This window comes from Scyliorhinus torazame, chromosome 4, assembly GCF_047496885.1.
Source record: "Scyliorhinus torazame isolate Kashiwa2021f chromosome 4, sScyTor2.1, whole genome shotgun sequence".
Classification (NCBI taxonomy): Eukaryota; Metazoa; Chordata; class Chondrichthyes; order Carcharhiniformes; family Scyliorhinidae; genus Scyliorhinus; species Scyliorhinus torazame.
This window is the reverse complement of record NC_092710.1, coordinates 308,116,258-308,134,492: the sequence shown is the minus strand read 5'-3', so window position 1 is coordinate 308,134,492 and position 18,235 is coordinate 308,116,258. Positions and strand designations below refer to the sequence as shown.

At 53.6% G+C, this 18,235-nt stretch overlaps 1 protein-coding gene across 1 annotated transcript in view; it reads left to right on the top strand.

Moving 5' to 3' along the window:
- The first annotated feature begins 244 nt into the window (after positions 1 to 244).
- thumpd2 (THUMP domain containing 2) overlaps positions 245 to 18,235 on the top strand; it is an 83,491-nt gene continuing 65,500 nt past the window's right edge. Inside the window, exon 1 of the mRNA XM_072500051.1 lies at positions 245 to 281. The gene's annotated coding sequence lies outside the window, so the exon portion shown is untranslated. The remainder of the gene's footprint in view (positions 282 to 18,235) is intronic.

Sequence of the window (18,235 nt, the reverse complement as noted above, 5' to 3'; positions counted from 1 at the left end):
ACGGAGCTACAGAGTCGGGCGGTGAGTATTTAAACTAGCTGCTTTGCGGATTCGAGTCTTTTCGGCGGGAATTCAGCTGTTGGAGTGGGCGGAGCTACAGAGTCGGGCGGTGAGTATTTAAACTAGCTGCTTCACAGATTCAAGTCTTTTCGGCGGGAATTCAGCTGTTGGAGTGGGCGGAGCTACAGAGTCGAGCGGTATTTAAACTAGCTGCTTTGCGGATTCGAGTCTTTTCGGCGGGAATTCAGCTGTTGGAGTGGGCGGAGCTACAGAGTCGGGCGGTGAGTATTTAAACTAGCTGCTTCGCTGCTTAAACAGCGGCCACGGGGTCTTTGTGGATAGATTTGAAGAGTGACATCACAGCAAAGCAGTGACCTGATTGGCTGGTAAGGAAAGTGCTCCAATTAGCAGTAGCTGGGAGAAATTTAACTCTTCGTTTGTTGGTAAGTATTGTGATTGGTAAGTAAAATCTTTATTCCTTTCACTTATTCATTATTTGATATTATATTTGTAATCAGTTAAGGTAATGTGTAAAAATGGCAGGAGATCCCAGACCCATGTTATGCTCCTCGTGCTCAATGTGGGAGTTCAGGGACGCGGCCGATGTCCCTGACTCCTTCATGTGCGGGAAGTGTGTCCAGCTGCAGCTCCTGTTCGACCACATGACTGCTCTGGAGCTGCGGATGGACTCACTTTGGACCATCTGCGATGCTGAGTAGGTCATGGATTACACATTCAGTGAATTAGTCACACCGCAGATTAGGTTTGGTGAGGGAGACAGGGAATGGGTGACCAAAAGGCAGAGAAAGAGCAGGAAGACAGTGCAAGTGTCCCCTGCGGTCATCTCCCTCCAAAACAGGTATACCGTTTTGGATACTGTTGGGGGAGATGACTCACCAAGGGAAGGCAGTAGTAGCCAGGCTCATGGCACCGTGGCTGGCTCTGCTGCACAGATGGGCGGGAAAAAGACTGGTAGGGCTATAGTCATAGGGGGTTCAATCGTAAGGGGAGTAGACAGGCGATTCTGTGGTCGAAAACGAGACTCCCGAATGGTATGTTGCCTCCCGGGTGCACGGGTCAGGGATGTCTCAGATCGGCTGCAGGGGGAGGGTGAACAGCCAGTTGTCGTGGTGCATATAGGCACCGACGATATAGGTAAAAAATGGGATGAGGTCCTACAATCAGAATTTAGGGAGTTAGGAAATAATTTTAAAAGTAGGACCACAAAAGTAGTAATCTCAGGATTGCTACCAGTGCCACGAGACAGTCAGAGTAAAATTTAAGAATAGTCAGAGTAAATACGTGGCTTGAGAGATGGTGCAGGAGAGAGGGGTTCAGATTTTTGGGACATTGGACCGGTTCTGGGGGCAGTGGGACCATTACAAATCGTATGGTCTACACCTGGGCAGGACTGGAACCAATATCCTAGGGGGTGCTTTTGCTAACACAGTTGGGGAGGTTTTAAACTAGTGTGACAGGGGGGTGGGAACCAGATTAGGAAGTTAGAGGTCAGTAAAGAGGCAGCAACTAAAGCCAGTAAGGTACTAGATAATAAACTCATTGTGACTAAGGGGAAGAGCAGACAGGGAAGAGATGATGAACGCAAAGGGACAGGTGGTCTGAGGTGCATTTTTGTTTTAATGCGAAAAGTGTAGCAGGTAAGGCAGATGAATTTAGGGCTTGGATTAGTACCTGGGAATATGATGTTTTTGGTATTACTGAGACTTGGTTGAGGGAAGGGCAAGATTGGCAACTAAATATCCCAGGGTATAGATTCTTCAGGAGGGATAGAGAAGGAGGTAAAAAGGGTGGAGGAGTTGCATTACTGGTCAGAGATGATATCACAGCTGTGATTAAGGAGGGCACTATGGAGGATTCGAGCACTGAGGCAATATGGGTAGAGCTAAGAAATAGGAAGGGTGCAGTAACATTGTTGGGACTTTACTACAGGCCTCCCAAAAGCGAGCGTGAAGTAGAGGTACAAATATGTAGACAGATTATAGAAAAATGTAGGAGCAATAGGGTGGTCGTGATGGGAGATTTTAACTTCCCCAACATTGAATGGGACTCATGTAGTGTTGGAGGGGTAGATGGAGCAGAATTTGAAAGGAGCATCCAGGAAAGTTTTTTAGAGCAGTATGTAAATAGTCCAACTCGGAAAGGGGCCATACTGGACCTCGTATTGGGGAATGATCACGGCCAGGTGGTTGAAGTTTCAGTCGGTGATTACTTTGGGAACAGTGATCACAATTCCGTAAGTTTTAGTATACTCATGGACAAAGACAAGAGTGGTCCTAAAGGAAGAGTGCTAAATTGGGGAAAGGCCAAGTATAACAAAATTCGGCCAAGCTAGGGAATGTGGATTGGGAGCAGCTGTTTAAGGGTAAATCCACATTTGAAATGTGGGAGTCTTTTCAGGAAAGGTTGATTAGAGTGCAGGACAGACATGTCCCTGTGAAAATGAGGGATAGAAATGGCAAGATTAGGGAACCATGGATGATGGGTGGAATTGTGAGAATAGCTAAGATGAAAAAGGAAACATACATAAGATCTAGGCGACTTAAAACTGATGAAGCTTTGGAGGAATATCGGGAAAGTAGGACAAATCTCAAACGCGCAATAAAGAGGGCTAAAAGGTGTCATGAAATATCTTTGGCTAACAGGGTTAAGGATAATTCCAAAGCCTTGTATTCATATATAAGGAGCAAGAGGGTAACTAGAGAAAGGGTTGGCCCACTCAAAGAGGAAAGTTATACGTGGAGTCAGAGGAAATGGGTGAGATTCTTAACGAGTACTTTGCATCGGTATTCACCAAGGAGAGGGACATGACGGATGTTGAGGTTAGGGATGGATGTTTAAATACTCTAGGTCAAGTCGACATAAGGAAGGGGAAGTTTTGGGTATTGTAAAAGGCATTAAGGTGGACAAGTCCCCAGGTCTGGATGGGATCTATCCCAGATTACTGAGGGAAGCGAGGGACGAAATAGCTGGGGCCTTAACAGATGTCTTTGCAGCATCCTTGAGCACGGGTGAGGTCCCGGAGGACTGGAGAATTGCTAATGTTGTCCCTTTGTTTAAGAAGGGTAGCAGGGATAATCCAAGGAATTATAGACCTGTGAGCTTGACGTCAGTGGTAGGCAAACTGTTGGAGAAGATACTGAGGGATAGGATCTATTCACATTTGGAAGAAAATAGACTTATCAGTGATAGGTAGCATGGGTTTGTGCAGGGAAGGTCATGTCTTACAAACCTAATAGAATTCTTTGAGGAAGTGACACAGTTAATTGATGAGGGAAGGGCTGTAGATGTCATATACATGGACTTCAGTAAGGCGTTTGATAAAGTTTCCCATGGCAGGTTGATGGAAAAAGTGAAGTCGCATGGGGTTCAGGGTGTACTAGCTAGATGGATAAAGAACTGGCTGGGCAACAGGAGACAGAGAGTAGTGGTGGAAGGGAGTGTCTCAAAATGGAGAAGGGTGACTGGTGGTGTTCCACGGGGATCCGTGCTCGGACCACTGTTGTTTGTGATTTACATAAATGATCTGGACGAAGGCATAGGTGGTCTGATTAGCAAGTTTGCAGATGATACTAAGATTGATGGAGTTGCAGATAGCGAAGGGGACTGTCAGAGAATACCGCAAAATATAGATAGATTGGAGAGTTGGGCAGAGAAATGGCAGATGGAGTTCAATCCAGGCAAATGCGAGGTGATGCATTTTGGAAGATCCAATTCAAGAGTCCTGGGGAAAATTGATGTACAGAGAGATCTGAAGGTGGCAATGCAGGTCGATAGAGTGGTCAAGAAGGCATACAGCATGCTTGCCTTCATCGGACGGGGTATTGAGTACAAGAGTCGGCATGTCATGTTACAGTTGTATAGGAGTTTGGTTAGGCCACATTTGGAATACTGCGTGTAATTCTGGCCGCCACATTACCAGAAGGATGTGGATGCTTTAGAGAGGGTGCAGAGGAGGTTCACCAGGATGTTGCATGGTATGGAGGGTGCTAGCTATGAAGAAAGGTTGAGTAGATTAGGATTGTTTTCGTTGGAAAGACGGAGGTTGAGGGGGGACCTGATTGAGGTCTACAGAATTATGAGAGGTATGGACAGGGTGAATAGCAACAAGCTTTTTCCAAGAGTGGGGGTGTCAATTACAAGGGGTCACGATTTCAAGATGAGAGGGGGAAGGTTTAAGGGAGATGTGCGTGGAACGTTTTTTACGTAGAGGGTGGTGGGTGCCTGGAACGCTTTGCCAGCGGAGGTGGTAGAGGCGGGCACGATAGCATCATTTAAGATGCATCTAGGCAGATACATGAATTGGCAGGGATACAGGTCCTTGGAAATTAGGTGACAGGTTTAGATAAAGGATGTGGATCGGCACAGGCTTGGAGGGCCGAAGGGCCTGTTCCTGTGCTGTAATTTTCTTTGTTTCTATTTTCCTTCTTTATTTATCCCACTCCACTCCTTTGGTCCATCAACACCAACTCTTTTGTCATTTAATATTTCCTGTCTGCCATACTATCACATGCAGACCTTCCCCTTTTTCTCTTTTTCCACCCTCTACCCTTTCACTTCTTAAAACTTCTTCACATTAGCTCTGTTTCTCTCTCCATAGATGCAGGCTGACTTGCTAGGTATTTCCAGCATTTTCTGTTTTCATTTCAGATTTCAGACATCTGCAGTATTTTGCTTTTGTTTTCTTCTGTTGACAAAACCAAATTTGGAAAGAACAAATGACCTGGAGCACAAAAGCAAGAGGTCGTGTTGAACCTAAAGAAAACATTTATTCGGCCACAAATTAAATATCTTGCCAATTTTGGGATCTTTTCCAGAGCTTTTGGCCTGAAGGACACCAAATTCACAGAGAGGATGCAGAAGAGATTCACTAAAACGATACTGCATGGAGAAGCTTCAATAATAAGGAAAGACTACGGGGGCGATTCTCTGAGCCCCGCGCCAGGTCGGAGAATCGCCGCAACCAGGCCACCACGCCCCGATGCCGGCGCGCGATTCTCTGAGTTGCGATGAATCGGCGCCATTTGCGCCAGCGCGTTTGGCGCGGCGCTGGCCGCGGACCGCTGGAATTGGCGGGGCCGCCGATACGACAGAGTCCCACCGGTGCCGTTCACCCCTGGTCACTGCCGGCAGGAACTCTGTGGGAACAGTCGGGGGGCGGCATGTGGGGGAGGAGGGGGGCTCCTTCACCGGGGAGGGCCTCCGATGGGGTCTGGCCCACGATCGGGGCCTACCAATCGGCGGGCCGACCTCTCCCCCCCAGGCCTACTTTCTGGCGCACTGGCCCCTGAACACCGACTCCATGTTGAGTCGGGACCGGCGCGCTAAAGAAGTCCCCCGCCCATGCGCAGGTTGGCGCGGCGCCCATCTGGTGCCACAAAAGGAGGCTAAGCGGCGTGAACCGCTCCAAAGCCGTGCTGGCCCCCAATGGGGGCCAGAGTCGGTTGTACCAGGGCCTGGTTCGCGCCGTCGTGAAACGCAACGGCGTTCACGATGGCGCAAACACTTGGGCTTCATATCGGAGAATCACCCCCTACAGAAGCTGGGACTTGGTTCATTTCAACAGATGATTAAGACAAGATATGCTTAGAGGTCCTCCAAATTTGATGGGACTTTAATGAGGGAATAAAGAAATCTTCATTGGTTGGTGAGTCAGCAACTTCATTCAGGAGTGCTCTACCCAGAGGCAGCTCTTTAGCTATTGTCTACCAATGCTTCACCCTGAACCCTTTTCCTTGGCAGTTATGTCAGTGGTGGTTTGCCACTACCGTCCACTTGGAAGGAAGAAGGCAAGGAGACAGGTGCTCAGGTTACCTCAGCCAGAGCGGGAATTGAAACTGCATTTGTTATTCTGAACCAACCACAGGCCACCTAGCAAATTCAGCTGCCCAGCCCTCAGTCAGTAAATACAGGGCATCAATTTAAAACCACCACCAAAATAATAAAGGAATATTATCGATGAAAAGAGTTATTAAAAAGTGGGATGCTTCACCAGATTCATTAGTGCAAGCAGGGTCGCTTTTAAAAGAGTGAATATTTTTTAAAAATATATTAAAACTAAAAGAATAATGGAAGGATACCAAGAAGGGACAAGGGAATGGGACTTTGCATCACTCTGTGGAGAGCTGCCACAGCCATAACAAGATGTATAATCCAACGGTTCTGTAGTGACAAAGACTGAATGTGGAACAGCTTGTTATGTGGAAAAATATGTGCCTGCGCAGTTCCCTTGTTTTGGAATTATTATTATTTTTTAAAATAAATTTAGAGTACCCAATTCATATTTGTTTTCCAATTAAGGGGCAATTTAGCGTGACCAATCCACCTAACTTGCACATCTTTTGGGTTGTGGGGGCAAAACCCACGCAAACACGGGGCGAACATGAAAACTCCACACAGACAGTGACCCAGAGCCGGGATCGAACCTGGGACCTCGGCGCCGTGAGGCAGCAGTGCTAACCCACTGCGCCACCGTGCTGCCCGCTTTGGAATTATTTAACTGTTTTCTTACATTCAACTGATAATTTCTACCCTGAGAAAGTGCTGACGCTAATGCATTGCTATATTGATGTAGTATGGTGAAACTAATTAACCTTATCAAAATGCTGTATAAGGGTTTTATAAAATGTAATTTTAATGCACATGTGTGTATTTCCATTTATATAACCTCTTGGATGTGCAATTAAAATTTACATTATACGGAAGAAGTGTAATTATTCAGACCATCAAGATACCAACAACAGATGATATTTATGTTCCAAAGCCATCAATCTCCAAGGAATTGCAACAAAATAGGAAATAGTAAAAGGAATAGCAAATGCAACCTGAAGTACCTTTTATTAAATTTTTTGTTTCCTTTTTATTCCCAGCAGGCCATAACGTATTAAGGTTCCACATTCACATTAAATATGTTCATGTGAGAATCTAGAGGCTGGTCATCCTTCAATTTATGACAACTGGAATTTGTAACATAGACCGAAATTATTTGGCCCTTTCCGCCAGCAGGATCTTCCGTCCTGCCGATGAAGACTCACCCATGACGTGCTTCTTGTCGGCAGAGGATGCATGGCATGCAAAGCCCTGTAGACATCAGCGGGATCAGAATCTCCCATCACCAGCTAATGACGGGCCGCCTTATCTCCATCTTGTGGTGAGAAGTGGTGGGCAGTACGGTAGCACAGTGGTTAGCACAGTTGCTTCACAGCTCCAGGGTCCCTGGTTCGATTCCCAGCTTGGGTCACTGTCTGTGCGGAGTCTTCATGTTCTCCCCGTGTCTGCGTGGGTTTCCTCCGGGTGCTCCGGCTTCCTCCCACAGTCCAAAGATGTGCAGGTTAGATAGATTGGCCATGTTAAATTGCCCTTAGATTAGGTAGGGTTACTGGTTTATGGGGATAGGATAGAGGTGAGGGCTTAAGTGGGGTGCTCTTTCCAAGAGCTGGTGCAGATCCGATGGGCCAAATGGCCTCCTTCTGCACTGTAAATTCTATGAACATCAAATTGTTAACCCTTTGTATTCCTTACAATGTACATATTGTTATATCCACCACAGGAAAATAAACTGTGGAGTGTTGCTAACTTTTGATTGGTTCAATTGGCTCTGTTTTATAACCTTTGCTCTCGAGTCGCCAGGTATCTTTATGATACCGCCACGAGGTTCAAGTTCAAGTAATGATCAATAACGCAATACACCAATTAGTAAGATTCAAATCAAAGCACATTTATTATACACAGTAATCACTACTCATGCATAAATTCTACTTCTAAGCTACTTCTACAACTAACAGGCCTATACTTAGCTTCGGACTGGCCCACCAGGTCAGGGGAACAGTGGCCTTTCGTTTGGGTTCTGAGTCTGCGGGATTCGAAGTTGGTACGGACTGGTAGCTAGGAGCGCCTCTCTCATAGCGAGCGTTGACTTAAGACTTACTGGATCTCGGCGGTAGCTGAACCGGTCACTGTCAAGGGTTGGTTCGTGTTGCTGAGTGACCCGGTCAAGAAGAACAATTTGAACTTGGGGGCTTAACTTTATAGTCCCCAGGGGCTTTCTGCCTTTCAGGGCGGACCCTGTACCTGGTTCCAAGTGATTGGACTTCGTTCCAATCGCTTGGTTCGATTTCTCCAATACTGGAGCGGTTCCCTGATCGATGGGCGGTCTTGAGGTGTCCGTTAACCTCTTTTGTGTTGGCTCCTGCTGGCGCCAGGGAGTCTGGCTTGGCTTTGTTTATCCCAAATGTTTCGATTGTATCCGGGGATCGCTCATTAGTATGTAGATGGCTGCTACATTATTATGCAGATGGCTGCTTGTATCGATGCAGTCTGGGCTTTTGCAGAGTTTAATACACAGTAACTTGCACCAGCTAGTTTCTGCCTCTGTTGGCTGAATTTCCCTGCAGCCTTTGCTGTTCTCCATTTTGCGTCGGGAGTTGGCCAACCCAAGTGGCTACACACCCTCCTTGTGATCTTAATGCTAAGCGTGAAGGATCACATATCTGCGTTGTTTTTCATTCCCTGACCCGGCGAGCACTCTTCTATGGCCTCTACACTGACCACAAGTATGCAAAAAAATTTTAACTGACAATTCTGAGGGGCGCTATGTCAAACAGGGACATGCATTACAAAACAAGAAAATTGGAACCTCTAACTACACTTAATAAACTACACTCACTCAAACATTTCATCAGACTAACTTCCTAAACCATACAGACAAAATCATAGCAGTATTATACACATTTTTCTGGCTCAGCAGTCGGATTGTACAATTGCTCATGAACATTTCTGGTTTAGCACTCTGGGCTAAATCGCTGGCTTTTAAAGCAGACCATGGCAGCCCAGCAGCACGGTTCGAGTCCCGTACCAGCCTCCCTGAACAGGCGCCGGAATGTGGCGACTAGTGGCTTTTCACAGTAACTTCATTTGAAACCTACTTGTGACAATAAGCGATTTTCATTTCATTTATTTACAACAAATCGCAAACGAATGCTCTTTATTATAGATCGCGGGGGTCGGGGGGCTGGTCATATCCAAAAATAGGGGATCTTATTCTATATACCGGGGTGCGAGCGCGGTAGGTTCTCCTTCTCCATTTTCTCAGACGAATAGTCTGCACGATGCAGCAGAGTATCGCCAATACTAGTAGGGATTCTATCAAGTAGGACAGGAAGTACCAGGTTATAAACCTGTCACACCAAGATGGTGTGGTGTCGCTTGTGACTGGGCTCTGGGTGCTATGGGGAAGTGAATAATTAACAGCTGGGGGAGTTGAGATCAGGGGGTTCGCGTTCGCGCGCAACCAAATGTCCATTAGGGTGATGAGTCACGCAGAGGATGTTCTCATGGTTCTTCTTCTCTCTTTTCTTTTCTCTTCTCTTCTCTTCTCTGGTCCTGGAGCTTCTGGAGTTCAGTGGAATCAAGCATAGTGTCTGTTACTATCTTGGTTTAATATCTCGCATGATGGCCTGTCTGCCCTTTAGTGCCAATTACTCCCTTTATAATTGGTCACTATGTGTGACTCCCTCATTTTTTTTTCAAAAACCGAATTTCAGGACAAGACACACTTACAAATACTGAACCAGTGCGAGCCGTCCCGCAGGCTGTGCGATTTACCATTCAAATGTTTGAGGATGTAAATAGCATAAGGTTGGCAACCTGAGGGTCACCTGAAAACAAAACAAAACTTTTTGAACAAAACTTGCCGAAATGAGGTGCATATGGGTAAGATTTGGATGGAGTCCCCGGGTAGGATGGCGACCAATGCCATGTGTGCCCTACCCGAGCGTAGCTGACCAGAGGGGGGTTCCCAGGCAGGGCGGGTCCCAATGCCGTTTCTCCACTGCCTGAGCAACCGACAAGAACGGGCAAGAAATGTAGTCATCGTGGGGGGGGGGGGGTTGCCGTATTGGTTCTTCCTTCGAACCAGAAGGGCAGTTACGAACGGGGGTCTGTGTATCTGTCGACAGACGGGTTCCTCTGAACTGGCGTCTGGGACATTAACAAGTCTCTGCGGACAAATTCTCAGAGGTTATGGCTGAAAAATAAGGCGTGGGGCTGTGGGAAAAAAACATTTCCGGTCTAACATACAACATTTAACAGAACAAGTACAAACAACATCAAACATGCTGCAGGTTCCATCAGAAAGGACACCGTTTTCTCCCAAGCGGTTTCTTTTAAAACATCATCTGGACACCTCAGTTATCGGTTGCGAACAGGGTCGCAAAGGGGTTCTCGTTTTGGGAGTCAGACTCAAAGTCGTCATCTTCTCCCGGATGCCAAACTCTCGAGTGTATCAGGGCTGATAGGGCTGCTTGATGTGATTTTGGATCGCTCTCGTCGTTCCGGACGAGTCTGTACGAATTATCTCGGTGCCAAAAGTTCTGTGGGGACGGGATCAGGGTCGTCATTGTAGGTCGGTGGTCGATGGTGGGGTTTGTTTAGGAAAGTGATCGTGAAGGGATCACTCGAATCGTGGTCAGATTCGCTGGGTATGGGTCCTGTTGCAGGGGGATAGTAGGGAGGCGTGCTGTGGCTATTGGCCGAGTCACAGTCGCTGTCGCTGCTGCTGCTGTCTGTGGGCGTTCCGGGGCAGAGTGTATATTTCGGAGGTGGAGTCGAGGTTGAGTCCGTGGCTGGGCTGGAAGCGTTGGGGGAGGGTAGGCTTACGTTGGCTGTGGGCGGTGCGTGGTCTGCTGCGTTGAGCATGACGTGGTGTGCGTGGTTAGACTGTGTTCCATATGCCTTCAGCTGGTTGATATGGAACCACGCAGTCTTTCCATTGGGGTACTTTATTTTGTAGACGGAAGGGCTTACTTTGTCCGCAGTGGACAAAGTAAGGCCTGTGTTGTGGTGTGGAGAGATAATTTCACATTCATGGGGGGTTCTGGGGTAAACTGTAGGTTATCGGCTAAAAAAGTGTGTGTCTTTGTCCTTTTAACAGTGATGTCCCGTCCCTGCAAAAGAAGGGTCCATCTGGCTGCTCTAATCTGACTAACTGTACCGTCCTTGAGTCGTCCGTCCAGTAAAAGTTGGGTGGGGGTGTGTTCCGTGAGGATTGTGATGGGGTTCAGTCCGGTAATGTACGAAAAATACTGTACTGCCCAAAAAGCTGCGAGCAGGTGCCTCTCACAGTCTGAAAATCCCTGCTCCACAGCATCTAAAACTCTGGAGGCGTAAGCCACGGGCCTTAACTGTTCGTGCCGTTCCTCAAGGAGCAAGGCCGAAAGGGTGCGGTCTGTGCTTGCTACCTCTATCGCATAGGCGGAAAAGTGGGTCTGGAACTTGTACTGCGGGGGCTGCTATGAGTGCTTGTTTCAAAGAGTCCACAGCATCCGTATGCTGCGGAAGCCATTCCCAGGGGGCTTCTTTCTTTAGGAGGTCTGAGAGGGGTGTTGCCTTGCTGGCGAAACCGTCAATGTGGTTTCGGCAGTAGCCAACCAGTCCTAAAAACGACCGGAGGGCTGAAACGTTCTGGGGAAGGGGCAATTTAGCAATTGCGTTAATCCTTTTATGCTCGATCTCGCGTTTACCGTGCGTGATAATTGTACCCAAATATATCACTTTGTGTTCCAAAATCTGGGTCTTTTTGGAGTTAACTTTGCATCCAATTGCTTGCAGGAGTTCCAGGAGTTCGGACAGAAGCCCAATGTACTCTTCCTTGGTGTCTGTCTGCAGTAGTAGGTCGTCTACGTACTGGACCAGACATTCGTGGCGAGAAAATTTGGCTAAACCGTTTGCAAGCTGTCGGTGGAAAATGGAGGGGGAGTTGTGGAATCCTTGTGGCAGGCATGTCCACGTGTACTGCTGATTTTTAAAAGTGAAGGCAAATTTGTACTGGCACCCCTTTGCCAATGGAATGGACCAGAATCCATTTCTGATATCCAAAACCGTAAAGTATCGGGAATTGAGTCCCTGCTTGAGCATGGGACATGTTGCTACGGTGGGGGCTGCTGCGTGGGTGATTGTGTTGAGTTCCCGGTAATCGATGGTCAATCGCCATGATCCATCGGGCTTTCTCACTGGCCAAATCGGGGCATTATTAGTGGAGGCTACTGATCTAAGTACGCCCTGCTCTAATAAGCTGTCGATTACTTTTGAGATTTCTCCCTTTGCCTCTTGGGGAAATCCATATTGCTTTAGGGGTCTAGGGTCAGGTTCATTTGTACTGAACCAGTCATCTGGCCACAGTCATGTTTGTGGGTCGCGAATGCTGTCCTGTTCTTCTGTAAAACTGCCCTAACCTGCTTGTCCGTGCTAATTGTCATCAGGTTAAACCAAAATTCGCCTACTGCGCTAATTTTGTTGGCGTATTCACCTATTGTGAGCGTTGCGGGGGCTCTTGCAGATTTTGCCATTTTCCAGACACATTGGTTGACTGGATCAAAGGCTAGATTGTGGGAATTCATAAAATCTATGCCCAAAATGTGTTCTGCTGTGTGGGGCAGGTCGACTAAAACTATGGGGTGCTTGGTGGTGATGTTGCCGATTTGAATGGGTACAGGGGCTGTGATGTGTCCCTGCTGTGAGTGGCCTGTAAAGCCGCTGAGGGTGATAGTGGCTGTAGTGGGCCACGTGTCCTTTTGGAACATGGTGGAGGAATTTATTGTGGTGCGGGACCCTCCTGTGTCCCAGAGAAACTCGATGGGCTGTCCCCGTATTTTTGCTGCAGCTACCGGTCAGCCGGACCTATCCCAAAGGGTGTCGCAGACCCAACTGGGGGAGCCCGAACACCGTCAGTCCGTTCCGTTCAGGTCCATCTGATCTGAACGGGTGCTCACACTATGTATGGGCTCTGTCTTATTCTTACTTAGAGTGCCCGTCTGCTGGGCTCTCTGTGGCTTTCATGGGGCATTGCACTCTCTTGCAAAGTGTCCCAACTGTCCACAGTTGTAACACTCCCGTGACTTTTGTGGGGGGCTGTTCTTGCTTTCATTTAGCCATGCGGGGTTCTGGTGTGTTTTAACTGCTTGTGTGTCTGCTTCTGCCTGCTTTTCTTCGGGATTTTTAACTGCGGGTTTGTTTTGTACAGACTGCGCCCAGGCGCGGGACAATCTTTTTACGACCCATTTCTCATTATGAGCCTCCTCTGAGGGATCATAATTGGTGCACGCTTTTTGTCCTGTTTCTGTGGCATGGGAGATAAGGGTGCGGGTCCATTTGGCCATGTTGGCTGGGGACCAATGGGCTCGGTCTAAGTCTCCAAAAACTGCTTCAAAATGGATCCACAGGCGTCCAGCAAACGCTGTGGGGTGCTCGGTTTTCTTTTGCCTGCATTTATTGAGGCCATCTACGGGGTCACCGCGGTTATACCCGATCGCGTCTAGGACCGCGGTATGCATTTCTGCAAATGTGCCTCCTCCTACATTCTGTGGGTCGGGAAGGGCTGCTACGACCGAAGGGTCCAAACTCAAAACTGTGAGCTTTACGTGCTCACGCTCGTCCAGGCCGTACATGGTCGCCTGCTGCTTTACTCTGGCAAAGAAGTGGTGGGGGTCTGAGGTGGGGAGGAACGGTTTGATTTACTCGCGTCCCGTAATTGGGTCACTGTTAAGGGGGTGGAGTACAGAAATTCCGTGTCGTCCGATGTGGCTGTGCGGTGGGTGGTGACTGGGTTCATTGGAGCCTGAACTATCTGCTCTGTAGGGGGTTGGGGTGCTTTTCTCTTTTGGGGCTTTCCCTGCGCACATGTTCCCTGAACATGGGCGTCAATCTCCGACCCCCCGCCGGGTCGGAGAATGGCCGTTGGCCGCCGTGAATCCCGCCCCCGCCGAAGTCTCCGAAGGGAGAAAAGTCGGCGGGGCGTTAATGGCGCCGCTGCCGCGGAGAATGTCACGGGTCTGCGCAAGGCAGCCGATTTTCGGCCTGCCGATATTCTCCCTTCCGGATGGGCCGAAGTCCCGGCGACGTGATGACCGTTCACGTCGACGTGAATCAAACCTCCTTTTCATCGGCGTGACCCGGTGCTCCAGGCTCACGCCGACCAGCGAGGAGGTGAGTGACGGCCTGGGAGGTTGGCTCTGGGCAGGAAATGGCGTGGCCGCAGACTGATTGCGTGAGGAGAGGTGTGTCTCGGCTTGTGTGTGTGTGTGTGCGGCGGGGGGGGGGGTGGTTGGAGTAGGCTGGGCTCCGGGGGAGTGCCAGGAGGGGGTCCGTGCTGGGGTGGAGGTTGGGGGGGGGGTCCATGCTGGGGTGGAGGTTGGGGGTTGGGGAGGGGGTCCGTGCCGGGGTGGAGGTTGGCGGGGGGGTCCGTGCTGGGGTGGAGGTTGGGGGTTGGGGAGGGGGTCCGTGCCGGGGTGGAGGTTGGGGGGATGTCCGTGCTGGGGTGGAGGTTGGGGGTTGGGGAGGGGGTCCGTGCCGGGGTGGAGGTTTGGGGGGGGTCCATGCTGGGGTGGAGGTTGGGGGTTGGGGAGGGGGTCCGTGCCGGGGTGGAGGTTGTGGGGGGGTCCGTGCTGGGGTGGAGGTTGGGGGTTGGGGAGGGGGTCCGTGCTGGGGTGGAGGTTGGGGAGGGGGTCCGTGCTGGGGTGGAGGTTGGGGGTTGGGGAGGGGTCCGTGCCGGGGTGGAGGTTGGGGGGGGGGGCCCGTGCTGGGGTGGAGGTTGGGGGTGGGGTGGGGGTCCGTGCCGGGGTGGAGGTTGGGGGGGGGGGTCCGTGCTGGGGTGGAGGTTGGGGGTTGGGGAGGGGGTCCGTGCTGGGGTGGAGGTTGGGGAGGGGGTCCGTGCTGGGGTGGAGGTTGGGGGTTGGGGAGGGGGTCCGTGCCGGGGTGGAGGTTGGGGGGGGGTCCGTGCTGGGGTGGAGGTTGGGGGTTGGGGGGGGGGGGTCCGTGCCGGGGTGGAGGTTGGGGGTTGGGGGGGGTCCGTGCTGGGGTGGAGGTTGGGGAGGGGGTCCGTGCTGGGGTGGAGGTTGGGGGTTGGGGAGGGAGTCCGTGCCGGGGTGGAGGTTGGGGGGGGCCCGTGCTGGGGTGGAGGTTGGGGGTTGGGGAGGGGGTCCGTGCTGGGGTGGAGGTTGGGGGTTGGGGAGGGGGTCCGTGCCGGGGTGGAGGTTGGGGGGGGTCCGTGCTGGGGTGGAGGTTGGGGGTTGGGGAGGGGGTCCGTGCTGGGGTGGAGGTTGGGGAGGGGGTCCGTGCTGGGGTGGAGGTTGGGGGTTGGGGATGGGGTCCGTGCCGGGGTGGAGGTTGGGGGGGGGTCCGTGCTGGGTTGGAGGTTGGGGGTTGGGGGGGGGGTCCGTGCCGGGGTGGAGGTTGGGGGTTGGGGGGGGTCCGTGCTGGGGTGGAGGTTGGGGAGGTGGTCCGTGCTGGGGTGGAGGTTGGGGGTTGGGGAGGGGGTCCGTGCCGGGGTGGAGGTTGGGGGGTGGGGTCCGTGCTGGGGTGGAGGTTGGGGGTTGGGGGGGGTCCGTGCCGGGGTGGAGGTTGGGGGTTGGGGGGGGGTCCGTGCTGGGGTGGAGGTTGGGGAGGGGGTCCGTGCCGGGGTGGGTGATGGGAGGGCAAATGAGTTGGTCCACCTGGCCAGGTGTCAGCCTCCAACAGTTGGACCCATGCGGTCCATGCCACCTGGCTGGGGGGAGGAGGGGATATGGGCAATGATGACATGTCGTCGTTCCCCTCCCCCCCACCAGGCCGTCATGTTTTCAGACCATCCAGCGATGTTGGCCGCCATGGTGGCAGCCGCTCATCTCTATGTTGCCCTGGATGAGGAGGAGGAGGAGGAGGAGGAGGAGGAGCGTGCCAGAGAGGCGGCGCAGGCTGCCGCAGAGGGGCAGGCAGCAGCCGCCCAGGCTGGAGGGACACCTGACCGACAGGACGAGGAGGGGGAGGAGGACGTCGCGGCCCCACGGCAACGGAGGCACCCGAGGGCGCCCCGTGTGTACCGGCCCCGGCAGTCATACCAGGACCTCACGGCCCGGGAATGCAGGAGGAGACTCCGGATGAGCCGGGAAACCGTGGCACACATCTGCCACCTGCTGGCACACCTGTCACCGCGTGGCACTGGCGGGGGACACCCTCTCCCCGTGTCCGTCAAGGTTACGGTGGCCCTGAACTTTCATGCAACGGGGTCATTCCAGGCACCGAGTGGGGACCTGTCCGGCATATCGCAGACATCGGTGCATCGGTGCATTCGGGCAGTGACAGATGCCCTTTATGCCATGGCGCACCGCTACATCCGCTTCCCCGTGGACCGGGCCAGCCAAGATGCCCGGGCCGTGGGCTTCTCTGCCGTTGCCGGGTTCCCCATGGTCCAGGGCGCGATCGATGGGATGCACGTCGCCGTGCGGCCACCTGCAGAGAACAGGGCCGTGTTCACTAATAGGAAGTGTGTCTCGGCTTGTGTGTGTGTGTGTGCGGCGGGGGGGGGGGTGGTTGGAGTAGGCTGGGCTCCGGGGGAGTGCCAGGAGGGGGTCCGTGCTGGGGTGGAGGTTGGGGGGGGGTCCGTGCTGGGGTGGAGGTTGGGGGTTGGGGAGGGGGTCCGTGCCGGGGTGGAGGTTGGCGGGGGGGTCCGTGCTGGGGTGGAGGTTGGGGGTTGGGGAGGGGGTCCGTGCCGGGGTGGAGGTTGGGGGGATGTCCGTGCTGGGGTGGAGGTTGGGGGTTGGGGAGGGGGTCCGTGCCGGGGTGGAGGTTTGGGGGGGGTCCGTGCTGGGGTGGAGGTTGGGGGGGGGGGCCCATGCTGGGGTGGAGGTTGGGGGTGGGGTGGGGGTCCGTGCCGGGGTGGAGGTTGGGGGGGGGGGTCCGTGCTGGGGTGGAGGTTGGGGGTTGGGGAGGGGGTCCGTGCTGGGGTGGAGGTTGGGGAGGGGGTCCGTGCTGGGGTGGAGGTTGGGGGTTGGGGAGGGGGTCCGTGCCGGGGTGGAGGTTGGGGGGGGGTCCGTGCTGGGGTGGAGGTTGGGGGTTGGGGGGGGGGTCCGTGCCGGGGTGGAGGTTGGGGGTTGGGGGGGGTCCGTGCTGGGGTGGAGGTTGGGGAGGGGGTCCGTGCTGGGGTGGAGGTTGGGGGTTGGGGAGGGAGTCCGTGCCGGGGTGGAGGTTGGGGGGGGGTCCGTGCTGGGGTGGAGGTTGGGGGTTGGGGAGGGGGTCCGTGCTGGGGTGGAGGTTGGGGAGGGGGTCCGTGCCGGGGTGGAGGTTGGGGGGGGGGGTCCGTGCTGGGGTGGAGGTTGGGGGTTGGGGAGGGGGTCCGTGCTGGGGTGGAGGTTGGGGAGGGGGTCCGTGCTGGGGTGGAGGTTGGGGGTTGGGGATGGGGTCCGTGCCGGGGTGGAGGTTGGGGGGGGGTCCGTGCTGGGGTGGAGGTTGGGGGTTGGGGGGGGGTCCGTGCCGGGGTGGAGGTTGGGGGTTGGGGGGGGTCCGTGCTGGGGTGGAGGTTGGGGAGGTGGTCCGTGCTGGGGTGGAGGTTGGGGGTTGGGGAGGGGGTCCGTGCCGGGGTGGAGGTTGGGGGGTGGGGTCCGTGCTGGGGTGGAGGTTGGGGGTTGGGGGGGGGTCCGTGCCGGGGTGGAGGTTGGGGGTTGGGGGGGGTCCGTGCTGGGGTGGAGGTTGGGGAGGGGGTCCGTGCCGGGGTGGGTGATGGGAGGGCAAATGAGTTGGTCCACCTGGCCAGGTGTCAGCCTCCAACAGTTGGACCCATGCGGTCCATGCCACCTGGCTGGGGGGAGGAGGGGATATGGGCAATGATGACATGTCGTCGTTCCCCTCCCCCCCACCAGGCCGTCATGTTTTCAGACCATCCAGCGATGTTGGCCGCCATGGTGGCAGCCGCTCATCTCTATGTTGCCCTGGATGAGGAGGAGGAGGAGGAGGAGGAGGAGGAGCGTGCCAGAGAGGCGGCGCAGGCTGCCGCAGAGGGGCAGGCAGCAGCCGCCCAGGCTGGAGGGACACCTGACCGACAGGACGAGGAGGGGGAGGAGGACGTCGCGGCCCCACGGCAACGGAGGCACCCGAGGGCGCCCCGTGTGTACCGGCCCCGGCAGTCATACCAGGACCTCACGGCCCGGGAATGCAGGAGGAGACTCCGGATGAGCCGGGAAACCGTGGCACACATCTGCCACCTGCTGGCACACCTGTCACCGCGTGGCACTGGCGGGGGACACCCTCTCCCCGTGTCCGTCAAGGTTACGGTGGCCCTGAACTTTCATGCAACGGGGTCATTCCAGGCACCGAGTGGGGACCTGTCCGGCATATCGCAGACATCGGTGCATCGGTGCATTCGGGCAGTGACAGATGCCCTTTATGCCATGGCGCACCGCTACATCCGCTT